The 8199-nt window shown below is 38.7% G+C and overlaps 1 non-coding gene and 1 pseudogene across 1 annotated transcript; one reads left to right on the top strand and one right to left on the bottom strand.

The window, feature by feature from the left end:
- The window catches only part of LOC107152572, a 46509-nt pseudogene that overhangs the window by 13427 nt on the left and 24883 nt on the right, over window positions 1-8199 (bottom strand).
- Trnaa-ugc lies at window positions 3050-3121 on the top strand. The gene has a single exon. It is a non-coding gene; the product is annotated as a tRNA-Ala (tRNA).

The raw sequence follows: 8199 nt of genomic DNA, 5'->3' as shown, positions 1-8199 counted from the left end.
AAAAAAAAAAAAAAAAAAAAAAGGCAGATTATCTTGATTTCAATTTGGCCAGGTGTAAGCAAGGGCTAGTATTTGGTGGCAGTGAAATTAATAAAAGTATTTTTGAGATGATGAGAAGCTGGGTGAGAAGGAAAGAGTTGGTATTTGACTTAATTGTAGGTTCTTTGAATTGTATCAGCTGGGGAAAACTGACTCACACCCAAGTTAACATAATGTTCTAAGAGGGAAAACTTAATTACTTCTATTTGGGTATCTGCATTTTTGACTGATTTGATATTTTTTTCTCCTGGTCAGCTGCATGTTTTCTGAGAAGTCCTGGATAATAACAACAAAACCCTAGAGGAGAGGATGGTAGGTTCTGGAGTCAAAATGATATTTAAAATAACTGCCATTCATTTAATATCAAACATATGCTAGGTACTGTGCCAAGTATTTTACTTAAAGCATATACATTCCAGCAGTCTTAAAAATCTCCAGAAGCCAGGGCTTCTCAAACCTTCACTTCTCAGACTCTTAAGACAAAAATGAAGAGATGCCACAAGCAGCCATTTCTGCCCAGGAGTAGGTCTCATCTATTCTTCTGTGAGGCTATCCTCGGTCATCCTTCATTGTGTTCATCCTTATTCCCAACAGTGCCTGAGCCACCCCCTGCTGATCTGACATTGTCCTTTCAGATCAAGACCTTACTTCCCAGAGATACCCCCACTCACCTCAAGAGGAAGAAAGAGCATACTACCCTGATGCTTCCAGGGTTGACTGCAGAGACGTGGTTCATATAAACATAGTAGATGGGCTCTCCAAAAATGTTTAATGCCTTCTCCAAGTGTCTTCCAAATGGGCCTGTGAGTAGAATCTGATTTGGTATATTAAGTACTGCTTATTGGTTTGTGATCCAGAAATTATATAGATTTTTTTTTTAAACCAGTCTGGTACTTCAAGTAGAATCTTAATGGGATACCCTTTTTGAAATTAGCCACTAGACACATATACAAATGAATGAATTTATCCACATGGTAAAAATCAAAGCCTCTCCTAGTAGTGGATGAAGAAAAACCTTAGAAATCTGTGTAAGAAAATATGTGCAGAGCCTGAATCCTTAAAATCCTGGGGTCCTTCTAGGAGGCAAACAATGACTTCTTAGCAAAAATAACCATTGTTCTGAACTACATGTTTGTGTCCCCCTTCTCAAATTCATATGTTGAAACTAAACCACAAAAAGGAGGTAGGACCTTTTGAAATTAAATAGGTCTAGATGTGGTTATGAGAGTGAAGCCCCATGATGGGATTAGTGTGAGTATAAGAAGAGAAAGAGACTAGAGCTTTTATTCTTTCCCCTCCACCACTATGTGAGGTATAGTGAGAAGATGGCCATCTGTGAATCAGGAAGGGAGCCCTCAGCAAACATTAATCTGCTGGCACCTTGATCTTGGACTTGCCAGCTTTCAGAACAATAAGAAATGTATTTCTGATTTTTAAGTAATTCAACCAAAGCAATCTTAACAGCAGCCTGAACTGACTGAGACAACCATTCTTCCAACTCCCCTTGTCTGTGCCTGCATAACGGGAAAATCCTAGTTTGCAGTTTTTCAAAAGGCACCTAAAAATGTATTTGTAGTGTTCACTTACGTGTAAGGAAGCAAAGACTCTTAAGTTAAGATTTTGGCCATGTGTCATAAGGAAGGAAAATGCTTTCAGCTTAGTGAAATTATACAGGTTATTTCAGGGAGCTGTGTAGAATAGTACTATTGAGTGCAGAAGGGTGCATTCTACCTGCTAAGGTTTTTAGGAGTCTGAGAACTGAGTGTGATCTTACATGGGAAAGCACCTGTGACATAGGAGGTTCTTGGAAAAAGTTGATGGATTTAAAGATAAATTTTTGTCTTTTTAGAAACTTCCCCCCAAATAGAGATGGTTAATATCATAACAAATTATAATAATGGTGTTTTATTGAGCGCCTACTATTTTGACAGCCTGTGGTAGAAACTAAAAGTGCCCATCCACATGCTATCTTCCTCTCTTTCCAGTTTGCTCTTTCCATGCTGCTTCTTCCATTCAGTAGCAAACATGGTGACCCCATGTGGAAATGGAGGAGCCAAATGTGGAAGCATCCTGGGTCCCTGGGTGTACTGAGAGCAGAAGTCCCTGTCAACCAATATCACAATTTATGAACACAAAAAATAAACTTCTGTGTTAAACCATTCAAATATCAGGGTTTGTCTTTTGCATTAGCTGGCACAGTTACTTAAACTCATTAATATATGCCTTCTATTTCTGTTTTTAGGCTTAAATATTTTACTTAAAAGGTAGTAGTTTATATAGTCTTGTTTTCAAAAAAATTCTGAAAATACAAATCAATCAACATTTTCTCCTTTAAAGTTCCTCCAGAATAAAACATCCTCCTTTGAGGTAACTACATTTTTTTCTGGTGTGTATCATTTTAAAGCTTATTCTAGAATGTTCCATAAATTTATGTATTATAAAAATATACTTCTTTCCACATAGTTGGTAATAATATACACATTGACCTTGCACTTAACTTTGTCACTTAGTAAAGTGAGTGCAAGATCTCTCCATGACAGCGCATATAGATCTACTTCACTTTTATAACTACCCCCTAGAATTCTGAATTATTTGAGTGCTGTGGTTAAACACTATCCTGATGGATGCATACATTGTTTCCTGTTTGTTGCTATGATTAATAGAACTCAAATTAACATATTTGAACATGAGTTCTTGAAAAAAATGTATGTTTTCCTATGAGAAAGACATAAATGCAGAAGTTTTTTTAAGTGCAAAAGACATGAATATCTTATGTATTTTTTATAGACAATTGGCAAAAATTTATTCTTAAAAGGCCATAACAGTATATTTTTTTAAAAGATTCTGTATATGGCTGGGTGCAGAGGCACATGCTTGTATTTCCAGTGGCTTGGAAGCTGAGGCAGAAGGATCACAAGTTCAAAGCCAGCCTCAGCAACTTAGGCCCTAAGCAACTTAGTGAGAACCTGTCTCAAAATAAAAAACAAAAGAGGGCTGGGAATGGGGGCTTGGAATATAGCTCAATTGGTAGAGTGTTTGCCTTGCATGCACAAGGTCCTGGGTTCAATTCCCAGCACCACCAAAAGAAAAAAAGGGGGGCTGCGAATGTGGCTCAGTGGTTAAGTGCCCCTGGGTTCAGTCCCTGGTACAAAAAAAAATACTGTTTTTGAATATACTACATTTTCACATTTTATCAATCTTTAATTTTAGTCAAAATTATAGGTGAAAAATGTTATGTCACTGTTATTTTACTTGTGTTTCCTATTTTTTCACTGCATTAAGCAGAAAATCACTTGTCTCTATAAAGCTGGATTTATGTAATGGTATCCAGAATAATGGGATTCTTTCAATGGCATAATTTAAAATTCTGTAATATCAACCACATATTTCCGCTTTATAAGCAGGAAAGCAAGGATCTGGTCAGAATATTTAAGAACAAGGGTATACGACCAGAAAGGACATCCTCAAGGCTTTGGAAGGATGCAGAGGAGAGCAATTGCCATAGTATGTAAGTTAAACCCCAAGAAAAGCCAATGCAGAGAGCCCAAGGCCAGCTGTCACTCAGAGCTCTGAATCCAGTGGTTAGTATAGGAGGGAAAAGCGTCCAGAAAGAGAGAAGGTGGGGAATCTGGGTGGGGAGGGTGCAGGCCCAGGACAACTTACACAGATGGGCTTGGGGAATCCCTGAATCATCAATACCAGCTGAAGCTTCAGTGTGGTCTGAGTACGCAGGTCAACTGAAGGTGCAGACCAGTAGCATGCCAGATGCCACACCCTGCCTTAGAGTCACCCCATGTCCTGTCAGAAGGAGCATGGCTGGGTCTCCCATACCATTGTGTGAGCCACCTCTCTTGACCACGCTAGTGGTCCTCCAGGGCACAATGATCAGTGTCCCAGACCTGGAGCTGTCTCGATGCCTGCTGGAGGCTCTATGCTCTCCTCCATGGTAGACCTCCTCCCTAGAGGCTGGGGATGTGTGAGTAAGTGGTGGGAGTGACTGACAGCGGGCAGTTGAGACAGGCAGGAGCACCATTGAGCAGTGGAAGGGAGTGTGCAGCTCAAGGAAAGGGGATGAATTGGTGTGGGGGGAATGGCCTGGGGCTAGTTACCTCATGCAGATAAAGGGCTGGGATCCTACATGCCTTGAAAAATGATCCAGATAGTGTACCCACCTCAGACCATCTCCCTTGGATTCTGGGCCATTGGCACTCTAGAGGGCATTTGTGCTGTGGCTATGACTGCTGACCTACGTTGCCACCAGATACTATCTGGGATAGAGGATTGGATAAAGTGCAGACATTGGCAGGGTACTTGAAGATGGCTTGCTTCCTTGTGGAACTAATGAGATGGGGGGCGGGGTGCAAAACAAGAACTATCATGTATCATGGTTGAGAACATTCCCACATTGAAGGTGATGTTTGAGCCCAAGGACAAGATACCAGTGTCTATACTCTGTGTGGTAGTTTCCCGTGGGAATTCTGAAGTCACAGTACTTTAGGTTTCTTCCATGTAGGCAGAAAGCCCAGGCAGGGGACAGGTTCTACATTTCAAATCATTGAATATGACCCTCCAGTACTTTGATTCATTAATTCTTTTATTTATTCATATAGCCAGCAAATATTGATGGAACATATGATGAGTTATGAATATCAAGTAAATACAGCAAAGGAAAATGACAAGGTGCTCAGTTCAGGCTCTGGGTGAGAGAAGGGGAGGAGACAGATTGAAAAGGATTTTAGGGAAATTTTGTGAAATGCTGGAGGAGTGTATAATCATTTGAGTTCTGAAAGTTGCTGATGAGGTAGAATTTTTCCTCTTAACTGAGATTGAGGAGAAAGGAGAAAGAGTTGGTGGTGACTTGAATTATCAGTAAAGATGAGGATGGGTGGGTTGGAGGAGGTCAGTGTGGGCCATTCAGAGGGTGAAGCTGTGTGGCTGGCTACATAGGCAAAGCTGTGCAGTGAACAGGAGGAATTATAGCTTGGACTATCAGGGGAGGGTTTGGGGCTGGAGACTATGTTGAGCTGCATTAGTGGAAGGTCATTTGAACCCACAGGTTGAAGGAAAATTGAGTGTTGTGTACAAAGTGGTTTTCATGCACTCTCTGATGTCATTGCTTCTGCTAACACAGTTGGCAACCCAAAATAACCCAACACAAAGTTTAATCAATCAAGGGAAGACTTTAAAGGGAAACAATATTCACCCAGAAATCTACCAGTTTTCCTGTGCTTCCTTTTGGATTTTTTTTTTTTTTTTTTTTGGTGCTAGGGATCAAACCCAGGGTTTGTGCATGCTAATTCTCTACCACTGAGCCACATCAGCCTCTTCTGTTTCCTTAAACACACACACTCACAGAGATATGTGTATTTGTGGCTCATATTATATACACAATTATATAGTCTGAGTTTTCAATCTCACATCTGCAATGTCAGGTCATTTTTAAGGGTCTGCTCTTGGCATCCTTTGTCCAAGGTGGAGTTAACACACATCAGTATACCCAGACACTAGCTCCGCTAGCCTAGCGTGTCTGTTTAAGGCAGCAGTAACTAAAGTATCTCACACAAACACCTGAAATGAGGAGTGTTTTTAAAAATTCCTGGTCTGTGTAGGATTACTGGTCATTGTGTCAGGGCCTTGTATACAAAGGAGAAAACAATCTACGCACCCAATGGAACCTAGAACAGTCCAACACAACAATCAATAGTATACTTTCATTTCTCCCTTCTCAGCATCTAACCTACTGTTGGTATATATTTTAATTCTAGGTGTGTTGTGAACTCCAGTACATTGTTATTTCTTTTACTTTAAGCTGTCAATTATCTCTAATGACATCTATATAATGAGGAAAACATCTTTATATTTACCATTATAGTTTTAAATTTTGGTGCTCCTCATTCCTTTTGGAGATCCAGAGCTCTACCTGGTATCATTTTCCTTTTGCCTGCAGGATCTATTTTAACATTTCTTGTAGTGAACATTTGTTGGTCATTAATTCTTTCAGGTTGTGTATTTATGAAAAAGCCTTTATTTCACCTTTGTTTTTGAAATATATTTTCATTGGGGTTAGAAATCTGGATTTAGGGGTTTTTTTTTTCAGTACTTTAAATATATTGTTTCATTTTCTCCTTTCTTTTTGTAACTGTCATAAAAAACTAATACTGAAACATAAATTTGACCATTTTTAAAATTATTTTTTAGTTATAGTTGGACCCAATATCTTTATTTTATTTGTTTATTTTTAATGTGGTGCTGAGGATCGAACCCAGGGCCTCACACATGCTGGGTGAGCACTCCACCACTGAGCCACAACCCCAGCCAGTAAATTTGACCATTTAAACAACTTTAAAGTATAAGTCAGTGGCACTTAAAGTGAGCAATTAAGGATATTCACAATGTTGTGTGATAATCATCACTATCTAGTTCCAGAACTTCTTCCTGACCCCCAACAGAAAGCCTGTACTCATTATGCAGTCACTTCCCATTCCCCCATCCCCCAAGGCACTAATCTTACTGTCTCTATGGATGAGCCGATTTGCATATTTCATTTAAGTAGAATCATATAATATGTGGCCTTTTATTGTTTTGACAAGAAATCTGCTGTCATCTCTTTTTTTCTTTGTACATAAAGTGGGTTTCTGGCTAATTTTAGGGTTCTGTCTTTAGCACTAATTTTAAGCAATTTGAATATTATGTACCTCAATATAGTTTTCTTCACATTCTCATTTTTGGATTTCAATGGAACTATGATTTTCATCAAATTTGGTACTTTTTAGTAATTTCTTCAAAAATATTTTTCTATTCCTCCTTTCTTTTTTCACTTGTGGTATCTCCAAATGTATTAGGCTACTTGAAGATACCTTACGGTTTTGTACTCATTAGTTTGAATATTTTTTTTCTGAGATTTATTATGGAAGGTTTTTATGCTATAAATTCAAATTAAAGTTTTTCAATATTTTTTCCCCAATTCAGACATTGCAGTTCTCTCAAAGTTCATTTAGGGCCATTTTGTATCTCCCATGTCCATATTTGACATATTTAAGTTTTCCTTTTTTTTTTTTTTTTTTTGTGGTGCTGGAAATGGAACCCAGGGCCTTGTATATGCTAGGCAAACACTCTACCACTGGGCTATACCCCCAGCTTTGAACATACGGAATACAATCATAACAACTGTTTTAATGCCCTTGCCTAATTCCATCAATTGTGTTGTTTCTAGGTCAGTTTCAATCAATTGAATTTTTTCTCATTGTTGATCCTGTTTTGCTGCTGCTTTGCATGCCTGTTAATTTTGATTAGATGCTAGACCTTATGGGTTTTACCTTATTGAGTACTGGATATTTTTATAGTTCTCTATGTAAATATCCTTGAGCCTTGTTCTGAGACACAGTTAGGTTAATTAGAAGTAGTATGATCCTTTGCATTTTATTAGTTTCCTAAGGTTGCCATAACTAAGTACCACAAATTAGGTGGCTTAGAATAACAGTAATTTATTCTTTCACAGCTCTGGAAGCTAAAGGACAAAATGAAGTTATCAGCAGGATGGTTCTTCTGAGAGTTCTGAGGATGAATCTGTTCATGTCTGTCCCCTAGCTTCTGGTGATGACCAGCAATCCATGGTACTTCTTGACTTATAAGTATATTACTCTAATCTCTGCGTCCATGTTCACATGCTGTTCAACTTCTGTGCCTGTTTTCAGAACCCCTTAAAAGGACAGCAGTGTTCACCCCACTTTAATATGACTTCAACTGAAATAACTACATCTGAAAAGACCTTCTTCTTTCCAAATAAGGTCACATTCACAGGTATTGGGAGTTAGGACTTAAATGTAGTTTTTTGGAGAGTAACACAATTCAACGAAAAATACATTTTTTAAAAACTTTGTTAGAAAAGTCCCAGAACAGTGTTTAACCTATAGTTAATATTGCTTTACTCCTAAGCAAAACTCCTAATCAATGCTCTAGGAATTAAGTTTTCTATTCTGTCCTATGGGATCAGGAGCTATTTCTGGTCCCATGTGGCATTCTCTCAGTGCAACTCTTTCCTCTCTGGTATTCTGTCCTACAAATTCTGGCCTCATTGGCTTTCATGGACTCCTAACTCCATCTCATCAACTCAAGGACTCTGCCAGACTTCTCCCTTTACACTGTGGTCTATAGTCTCTC

Source organism: Marmota marmota, unplaced genomic scaffold (genome assembly GCF_001458135.2).
Source record: "Marmota marmota marmota unplaced genomic scaffold, marMar, whole genome shotgun sequence".
NCBI lineage: Eukaryota > Metazoa > Chordata > Mammalia > Rodentia > Sciuridae > Marmota > Marmota marmota.
Note: the sequence above shows the minus strand (reverse complement) of the source record. Positions and strands in the feature narration are given on the sequence as shown.